Source organism: Panonychus citri, unplaced genomic scaffold (assembly GCF_014898815.1).
Source record: "Panonychus citri isolate SS breed McGregor unplaced genomic scaffold, ASM1489881v1 Contig00025, whole genome shotgun sequence".
Classification (NCBI taxonomy): domain Eukaryota; kingdom Metazoa; phylum Arthropoda; class Arachnida; order Trombidiformes; family Tetranychidae; genus Panonychus; species Panonychus citri.
Window position 1 is genome coordinate 1,419 of NW_026515430.1, and position 11,082 is coordinate 12,500.

General features: G+C 40.3%; 1 pseudogene; it reads right to left on the minus strand.

Annotated features, from left to right (window-relative positions):
* Window positions 1–10,447: 10,447 nt before the first annotated feature.
* Window positions 10,448–10,601, minus strand: LOC128396710 (5.8S ribosomal RNA; annotated as a pseudogene).
* Between the last annotated feature and the right edge of the window lie 481 nt (window positions 10,602–11,082).

Consider the following 11,082-nt stretch of genomic DNA (forward strand, 5'->3'; position numbering starts at 1 on the left):
TCGAATACACCAAACTGGATAGTACAAAAATCTACAAACAAGCAACGACAAAGTGGCCACATTTTAAAACATTCTCAGTCAAAAACTACTCAGAGTAGAAAAGAAGTTGAACACTTACAACTCCATTGATAACCTCGTTGAATCCTTCACCAAAAGCATAACAGAAGCAGCGAACTACACGTTGAAGAAAACCGAAGTAAAGAAACAGGCAAAATCAAAATGGTACAATGAAGAAATCAAGATTCTTGATAAGAGAATTGGAGCAATACGTCGAAGCATATCAAACTGCAAAAATGTGCAAAGACTAAATCAATTAAAAGAAAAACTTGCCGAACTAAGACTCGAAGTTAAAAATGCCGTATATGAGGCCAAATATCGATCTTGGAAAGAATACACCGAAGCCTTAACAACGACCAATGTGTGGGACACAGTGAACAAATGGATAAAAGTTGCACCAAACATCAAGCCACAATGTCTGAAGGATTCGAATGGAAAACAGTTAACAGCTGAAGAATCTGGACATCAATTGTTAGATACTTTCTTCCCGAACGACTTACACGCCACTGACACACAATACCACAAGAAAATAAGAAAAGATGTAGTCGAAGCTTTGCCTCAAATGCTCTCGCCGAACGACCCATCTTTCACAGACAACGAAATCGAAGACATTTTCAAAAAGATACATGCGTCAAAATCACCTGGATGGGATGGCTTCAACTCACTAATATGCGAGAAAACTAGGGAAGCGAATACAAAATTGATGAATACAATTTACAACAAATGTCTTAGCAATGGCCAATTCCCACTTTGCTGGAAAAAAGCTGTCATCAAATATATACCTAAACCAGGAAAATCTGACTACTCGAACCCAAAATCGTATCGACCAATTGGTCTCCTTCCGATATTAGGAAAAGGACTAGAGACACTTATTCATGGCAGACTGTCATGGTTCATGGAAAAGAACAACATTATTCATAACCGTCAATATGGTTTCCGGAAAGGGAAATCGACTGAGATGGCAGTAAAAGATCTGTGCGAGTGTCTAACGAAGTCAATGAAGAAAAGCAATGTAGTCTACATGGTATCACTGGACATAGAAGGAGCATTCGACAACGCATGGTGGCCATCGGTTCTGCATAAGCTACTCGAAGCCAAGATCCCAAACAACATCTTCAATCTTATCAACTCTTATCTCAGCGATAGGAGAGTTGAAGCCAGATTCATGGGGTCAAGATCTGAAAAAGCAAACGAAAAAGGGTGCATACAAGGTTCGGTTCTAGGTCCATTCTTTTGGCTCCTAATTATAAATACGTTAATTACGGAATTTTCGGAAAGTGCGATCGAAGTATTTGCATACGCAGACGACATCTCCTTGGTCTGTGCTGCGAAGTCACAATATCAGGTACTGGAACAACTCAAAATGATACAAACAACCTGCGAAAAATGGTCCAACCAAGAAAAGATGAAGTTTTCGGCCGCCAAATCATCCTTAGTTGTCTTCAAAAACAAGTTGAACGTTGACTTCGCCCTGGAAATCAACACATCAAAAGTACCAGTTACAGATAGTGTCAAAACCCTAGGAGTCATTATTGATAATAAGCTGTACTTCAAACAACATTTTACCCACGTTCTTAGGAAAGCAACCATGATAAGCCATAGAGCAATATCGAAAGCAAAATCAATGTTCGGAAACCATAATAAAATATTCCAAACAATCTGGAACGCAGTCATCACACCAATTTTAACTTATGCGATAACCGTATGGGGAAAAATCTTACAACAACAAAGTATCGTGAAGAGAGTTCGACGACTTCAACGACTCTACATACTAAAAACAACAAAGCTTTTCTACAGTACATCATGGCTAAACTGCATAACCTTAGCTGGCTACACGGCAGTCGATCACGAAATGATAAGATTCTTCCTTAGGAATAACATAGTACTTGGATACGAAAAGTACGACCTGCTTCCGCATGATCGAGAGTTCGAAGTCAAAATTCCCTATGAACTCCGAATCCATCCATCACAAATGGGCAAAGTTACTTTTTACATACAAGAACAACCAAATACAGTCGAAGCCTCTGCTGAAAATATACCAACCACGCTCCCAAATAGAGTTCGAAATCCTCCGTCGAACTCAGAATACGTAACACCTCAACAAATGATCTCAGAACCAGAAGTCCTTAACATCTTTACCGATGGCTCGAAGACAGATGAAGGCGTAGGGGCAGGGGTCTTTATTCAACAAGCAAGGAAAAGAGAAATTAAAAAGAAGTACGTCCTCGGGAAATATTGCACAGTATTCCAAGCAGAGATATACGCAATAAGAATGGCTGCTACATTAGCAAGTAACCACACAAAAACATGCAAGAAGATAATCATATGGACCGATTCACAAGCTTCGATTCTCGCTCTATTCAAACCAAAAAACCCTACTAAACTGGTGCGCGAAACCAAATACCTTTTGGAAAAACTTGCAGCTGAGATACTGGTAGAAATACGATGGCAAAGAGGACACGTCGGTGTACATGGAAATGAAGTCGCAGACCAACTTGCCAAAGATGGTATCAAAAAGAAGAGCAATAAAGACTTCGACATAGTACCAATTGCGTTCGTGAATCAAAACCTGCGCCAGAAACAAAAACATGAACTAAGTAAAATGTTCCATGAGCAAGAAAATAGCATAAAGGAATGGATAACGGATCCACAAGAGGTGATAGAACTTTCAATGCGAAACGGATGGGAAAAAGTAGTAAACCTTCTTACAGGTCATGGACTATTCAAAAGTCACATGAAAAGAATTAAAGTCCTAGAGGGACCTCAAACATGCGATCTCTGCGATGAAAATACCGAACAAAGTGGCCAACATATAAGGGAAAACTGTTACTTTTTCCTCAATGAACGGCAGAGAATCAAAGACCTGTCAAGTGTAGGCTTCGCAGACAAAAAACAGCTGATGAGGGAACTCATTAAGAATGAAGAAATATTCGAAACGATGAAGAGAATGTATAAAGTAACCGAGAAAAACAATCAAAAATTTTACAAAAAGAGATAAACAATGGCCGATTGTAATACAAAAGAAATTTGTAAAATTCAAAATTTCCGCAATCATCGAAGTCATTTGATCAAACATCACCAGATGGCAGCACAACGCAAAAACAAACTTCCAACAACAATAGTCACAAACTCATCAGTTGAACTTCAAACCTCAAAGAGTAAACAACAAAACCCTCCGCAGCTCTTCCGAAGTCATTTATGTTTCGAACTCAAATTAACCCATTTCGAAGTCATCCAAAACATCTTTTTGTGGACTCATATTACTGAGCCATCATGTCGCATCACCCATAATAGTTTCCACAAATTCGTCTCTATCTTCATTCATTCATCTACATACCATACAAACTCTACTCGTGCCAGTTTAAACACAAGTGTCAGTGGCGAACTCATTTTCACCTGCAGTCACTCATTAACACATCAAACAAACGTTCTCTGTGCCAGTGTCTACAACTATACCAGTGTCAGTGTAAAACTCACAATCATCATTATTCATTCATCAACACATCAAACAAACTATTTCTGTGCCTGTGCCTACAACTACACTAGTGTCAGTACCGAACCCATTCTCACCATTGCCCACGCATCAACATATCAAACAAACTCTATCTGTGTCAGTGTCGAACTCATCATCATCCTCACTCATTCATCAACACATCAATCAAACCTTATCCGTGCCTGTGTGAATACAACTATCAGTGTCGAACCCATTATTCGCACCCACTCACCAACATATCACCTAAACTCAAACTGTGCTCGTGTACATACTTATAACGGCGTCGAACCCATAAATATTGCCTCTCATCCTAAAACAACATTGATAACTAAAACAGTGCTTAACCTCACCTTACATACAGCTCAATACCATCACATGTCAATCACTACAACCTACGACAAATTTATCAGCGAACACATAACTAAGACTGAATCTTCTTGTCGCTGTCATAAGTGTAAAGCCTGCAAGCAACGAGCAAAGGACAACATGGAAAAGAGAGTCAAGACAATGGAAGAAAAATTCGACATGATGTCGAAACAACAACAAGAGATCTTAGCAGCAATAGCAAGAATCTCCAGTCTCCCACTGGAAAAAGAGCCGATAGCAAGTGAAACTGAACAACTGCCTGCAACCAATCTAGAAACTCAAAAAAGAAAACATAAATCACCCTCACCTGAAGTGTCCAAGAAATCCAAATCAGATTATAAAGAAGTGGAAAAGTGTTTGGAACGAGCTAAAGCGAAAGGCGTTAAAGAATTAACCCAACAGCTTATACAAAGAGCGCCCAAAGCGCTTGGTACCCACTTAAGCAAGTTACTAAAAATAATCGAGGACCAAGATAAACAAATAAATGATCTAAAATCTTTGGAAGAGTTGGAAAGTGAAAAACCAAAAGCGCAACCTAAACCAAAAGCTCCTCGAAGTCAAGATATGATCGAAATCAAAGGCTGGGGAAAATTTCCTGCAAGTAAACTAGCCCTCGTACCTGACGAATTCAAATCTGGTATCCACCCGGTACACAAATACAGAATTGATCTGTATCAGTTCATCACAGGAAGGAAAACACCACCAGAACCACCCAAAGGTCTAATTAAATATAAGATCTGTGATGAAGAAAACTGTAAATACATTGAGCATAAGGACACAAGGGGTATGAGTAAGCATCGCCGAAAATACCACAGTGACTCTGTAAACAGCAAAGACCTATGGGTCGACCTCAAGCAAAGTGAATCGCAGGAAAGGTTCGAAGCTTGGACAAAACAAGTGGAAAGTAGTACCAATCAGTCGAACGTAAAATCTAAGACGAAGTCAACAAGTAAAAGCCCATCAAGATCAGAGCTACAACAAGAGACCGAACCTGCAACAAAACCACAAAAACAAAAGAAGTCCAAAGATAAACAAACCAAGAAAACAATATCCGAAGTCAAAACTTCACTGAGTCAACTCAGTAGTACAAGTGAAAACCATACACAAGATCTCAACAGTAGCCAAGATGAAGATCATCATGACTTCGACCAAGCACTCGAACCCATCTCATCAGAAGCAACCCAAGAAAACAACCTCAAATCCCCAAGCTCACAGGCTGTAGCAGGAACCGAGTCCTCAAACTCACCTCAACTGGTAATAAGAACAACAACCGCAACGCCTAATCTGTCCGCCAGTTCAGAAGAGAACGATTCAATAGATGGAGACGAAGTCTTCGAGAAAAACAAGAATGATACCGTCGGCAAGAAAAAAGATAACGTAAATGAAGAAGACAAGCAAGAAGAAAATGAAGATGAAGAAGAAAAACAAATTGAAACTCCATCAACCACAATTGAGAGATTAGAAAACGCTGCTGAGCCAGAGGGAGAAAACAATAACAACCAGAGCCAAACAGTCGAAACCAATCAACCTAAGAGTTCGACTCCAATAAAATCATCAAACTTGCCACCCTCGAACCTAAATAAACGAAAAGCCATCGTGTCGCAATCATCGCCAGTAAAACCTCGTTCGAAAACACCGATTAAAGAACAACAGATTAACAAGCCCAGCGAAGTCATTGAACGTCCTAATAAACATGTCACAAGACCCTTCGACCCTACAACACCAGTACAAACGTACGGAGGTAAAGGAAGAGGTAAAGCTGGCATAAAAAGAGATAGGAAAAAGGCCAAAGAAGCAGCTAGACGGTGCAAAGAAGACTTTCTTATTCACCTACAACAAGTCGAAACAGTAAAGTCCAGCTTTCTGGATCTACCAGGGTTATCCTCATCATCTGAAACATCAAGCGGAGAGGAATATGATGGAAACGATGACTAAAAACACAAATCTAATTCCTATCAATGTACACTTATTTCTTACTCTCACACTCACTCTCACTGTCACATCATATCATCATTTTTTCATTTTATTTTTAACTCTTATATTATTGTAATCACTAACAACAAATTATCAATTTATTATTTTCAATTTTACTAACACAAACTACCAAAATGTAAAAACCTACAATCAAAGTTCCCACCCCAAATCCTAACACAATAAACCCTACCGTCTGTCTCAGTAACTAAAGAAAACTTCACCACCAGGGGGCGCAACCAAGAATCTATAAATACAGAACAAAAAACAAATAATCCGCAGTTGTAACTCACAGTTCAACTAGTTCACGTCACATCCTTGTTACTGTTCCGAAGTCATCCTCCTACGAACCCAACATCATTCGTCAACCTTCGAAGCCAGTTAACTTTGAACATCATCGTCTCCAAAGTGCAATAATCAACCAACAAATTAACTCATCGAAGTCAAAATTTTAACAAGTGCTAGTGCTGTGAAACTATTCTGTCATAACTAACGCAGTCAAATTTACAAGATGCCGAATGCTAAAAAATCACCGAGTCATCCAACCTTCAACCCAATGGAAACCTCTATGGTCGAGATGAACCAGCAAGTTAGTGCGCTCACTGCAAAGGTGAAAGAACTTACTGGAAACTTCTCAATTTTACAACAAGAAATAGAAGGTGTTGGAAAACAAGTTCAGCAACTTCACATCGAAGCTAAGAAAGACTTCGGCATCATCAAGGATCTACATGGCTTACCGAAGCATAAGCAGAAAAGTCTTCAAAAACTTATCTGGTGTAACAAATGCCTTGATATGATTGGACGTGAAGAAGCCTTCGACGAGCATTTGCAGCTCAAACATGCAAGTGACGAAGACAAAAGCAAAATAAAAATGGAAATCAACAATGTTCCTGGCAAGGTTTACAAGCGATTAATGAAATGTTGGATTGAGCTTGAAGAAATCAAGCTAAAGGAAATGCGAAGATTTGATGATGATTCGCAGTCATCGCACTCAGACATTCAGGAATCGGAAGCTGAAGGCGCTTGCTGAGAAAGAAGAAGACAAAGAAGAGGATGGAGAAGACTTCGTAGAGCCAGCTCAATGCTGACAAAGGTGAAGATAAAGAAAGGATGGAGAGACCTCGCCGAGTCAGCCCCTGTGCTGAAGCAAATGCTGAGCAAATTATTTCGCCGAACTCATCCGAAGGTGGACGAAGAAAGAAAAAGATGAAGAAATCTCACAACAAGGAAAGGATGTTCCACCCAGCGGTCAACCCTGAGGAAGGCGACGTCACCGAAGGCAAAAAGAAAAAGAAACAATAAGAAAAACAATGTACGAACTGATTTTGATCAAAACTGACAAAAATTTTATAACGAATAGCAACAATGTTTTTTAAACAATATAGAAAACTATGTATTTTAATCAATTTCCAATATAATCAGGCAGAAACAAATTGAATGCTGTATGCAAAATTGTAATCAACAAGGTCGAAGTCAAATGACTCGACAATTGTAAATCTATATATCCCCACCCTTTCGAATTCAAAACAAATCAGTTCCTTTGTATACCCACCAATTATCATTATGTATACTAACAAATCTAACTATGTACGATTCTCTGTCGGTAATGGACAGAGTCAATATGATTTATAATTCAAATAAACCGTGAAAGAGTCTTCGGACTCTGGAACTATTTACTAATAAATAATAATGCGGATATGGGTACGGTCTGACTGGAAATTTATGAGTCTCGCATATGGATTTTCAAGGGTTTCCAAAAGTGCTCTGGACACCGCAAGAGCCGCGGTGCTTTACGGTGCCGAAATCCCTATCTCCGGTTAAACCGATTCCAGGGACTTGGCACCTTAACAAGAAGAGACAACTCTCCCCAGGACTTTTGGAAACATCTCCATATGGGTTTGCGTTACCGCATATACTCTTGCTATAAATAACAAGAGCAACTCTCCCAAGTCAGGTTCTGGAATATTAACCAGATTCCTTCGCGTGCAGACAACGTAAGGTAGTTAAACCTACGGACTTTGGTAGGATTTCTCCCCATCGCTTAGGGCCGACTGACCCATGTTCAACTACTGTTCACATGGAACCCTTCTCCACATTGGTCCTCAAGGGTCTCACTTGAGTATTTGCTACTACCAAGATCTGTAATAGTGATACCTCCAGGCTGACTTACGTCAGACACCTTCGACAATCACTACATTCTTCCTACTCGTCAAGGCATACATGCTCTCTTCATGTATTGTTGCCGTTGACGGTCAAGTATAGGTTCAACGCTTGAGCGCCATCCATTTTCAGGGCTAGTTGCTTCGGCAGGTGAGTTGTTACACACTCTTAGCGGATTCCAACTTCCATGGCCACCGTCCTGCTGTCTTTAGCAACCAACTTTCATGGTGTCTCATTAGCGTCTGTATTGGGCACCATAACTTAACGTTTGGTTCATCCCACAGCGCCAGTTCTGCTTACAAAAATGGCCACTGGGCACCATCATACAAGCTGTTCAGCTTTATGATGCTACGGTGTTACTACCATAGATCGAGCTTTTTAACAAGTTGAACTTCGCACCCATTAGGAGTTTGAGAGTAGGTTGAGGACATTTCGTCCCCAAGACCTCCAATCATTCGCTCTACCGGATGCTACTGTGTTTACTTCCGCTGGTGCCAGCTATCCTGAGAAACTTCGGAAGAAACCAGCTAGACGGTTCGATTAGTCTTTCGCCTAAACCGGATCTGACGATCGATTTGCACGTCAGAATCGCCAGACCTCCACCAGAGTTTCCTCTGGCTTCATCTTGTCGGGCTTAGTTCACCATCTTTCGGGTACTAGTATATATACTAGAACTCCATGAAAATCACGGTAAGTGGATACAACATGGGTTGATGTTGCGGGAAATATAGACAAGTCTATACCATCACATCAATTTCTTTCAATACGCCTCTCAAGCCTATTCAAGACTGATCAGCTTGCATATATACTAGACTCCTTGGTCCGTGTTTCAAGACGGGTCGGATAGATTACCGATCTACTGACCGCCGAATCAAGTCAGAGATACATTGAAGCCATCAACAGACTGCCAAGAGTCAATCAATCCATAAGTTGTTTCAACACTAGGTGAAGAAACAGGTCTCATCGACGAAAGATTAACTGGGTCCGTCAGCATGTTCCAATGCACTAACACTACAATTAAGTAGAGATTCAGCCTAATGTGAACATGATACAGCAGTTACCAATACAAGCTCACAGGCCAAGTCTGAAACTTGCAAGAAGAATCAGTGGCTGTGAAAACTCAGTATTGATTGGTTGTATGGTTAGTACACCCTACTGATATCACGAGAGTGGGAACCCGAAGGTAACCCTCACATTAGTCGCGGTTTGAGCACAAGAGTGTAAGAAAATGCACTTCTCATGCAATGTGGTCATAGTTACAAATATGATGCCATGATCCAAGGGTAGGCAAAGAGTTTCCTCCAAGTCTACTGATCTTGGAACACTGTAAAGCATTCAAGACAAGCATATGAAACAAGCCACAGTGCACAAGAGAAGCTGAATTCTCCTCTTAGCTACACTTCGTGGTTCTATCCGTTTCACTACAAGCGGTTTCACGTCCTTTTGAACTCTCTCTTCAAAGTACTTTGCAACTTTCCCTCACGGTACTTGTTTGCTATCGATATTACCATCGTATTTAGTCTTGGGAGGAGTTTACCTCCCAATTTGGATTGCACTCTCAAGCAATCTGACTCTATCCGCGGTACAAGTTAATAATTGACATTTCAATTATCAGAATCTGCTACCGGCCTAGAACCGTCTTTGGGTAAAGAGCCCTTGTCAGAGGGACTTACAGATCTGATTGAAAGCATCATAACTTTAACCATTACGCAGCACCGCTTTCCACCTTTCGATGGAAAACCTTTGCGCCGGACTCATCCCTTTTCACTCGCCGTTACTAAGGGAATCTCGTTTGATTTCTTTTCCACCGCTGAATAATATGCTTAAATTCGGCGGGTAACCTCACCTGATCTGAGATCAAAGTTAAAGGTTTGGAAAGATCCAAACTATTGCTTGATAATGGGAGACGGGATACATGCGCTACTAACAAGTTATATATGTTGTGTATATGTTAAGTATTACAACAACAGAACCAACAGACTATAATTCACCTTTATGTAACAAACGAGATCCTTTAATATGAGAAGCCTTTTCTTCGGGTCATGTTAATCCGCTGTTCGACTTGAGCGTCGGCAGATTGACCAGCATTCTCAGGTATCCCCTGCCAGTGAAATATATTCCAACATCCCGTTGTTCTGTGGCTGTTGATGTATTTAACAATACACAACCAACAAGTTTTCACCATGCACCACCATCTATACAAACTCCTTACTAGGCTTGTATCCAGTTAAGGACCAAGCCAAGAAAAGGATTAAAATATTACGAAGCCGTATGTGAACTAAGTCATAGCAGAGTAGTAGTTAAACTACTGCTGCTAAGCATAGACCATCCGGTCATCCCTATACATGATAGACAGAGGCCCCTTGTCTATCTATGTGATAGTTAGTAATTTAATCTTCTCAACTCTCAGACAGATGTGACTTCAGAATAAACTGAAAGCCGCAATGTGCGTTGGAAGTTCAAGTGCTCGGCGTATCTTGCGATTCGCACCGGTTATCGTAGCTAGCTACGTTCTTCATCGATTGGTAATTCGAGTGATCCACCGCTTGTAGGTGTATCGTGCCTCCGTGGGACTTTTTTATCAATCTTAAGTCTGCTCAAGCAAAGACAATTCAAGTACTGTCGTATTAATCTACATGATTATGTGGATAAAGATATATCACATCTTCGAAAAGATGCCTGGAGTCCACTTCAACAAGTCGCACACACTATAAATAGTAAATGACTATGTGAACAAGAGCTTATCCTCTTTGAACCTTGCATCCCAAGTTAATGGGCTACTAGAAGGTACCAGCACACTAGATTGACAATATACATGAATGTCAAGTTTCGTCTACGGATAATTATGGCTATCTTTGGATAACCTAGCACTCATGCTTTTACATGAATGTCTAACCATGCAAGCATGGATTTTATTGGGTTTGATAAAACTTTACTATCAAAGTTAATCTATGCTTCTCTTATAGTCCTATAAATAAGATCTACGAAGAGGAGATAAACAACAAGATATACAATATCGTTGATATCAATGGGGT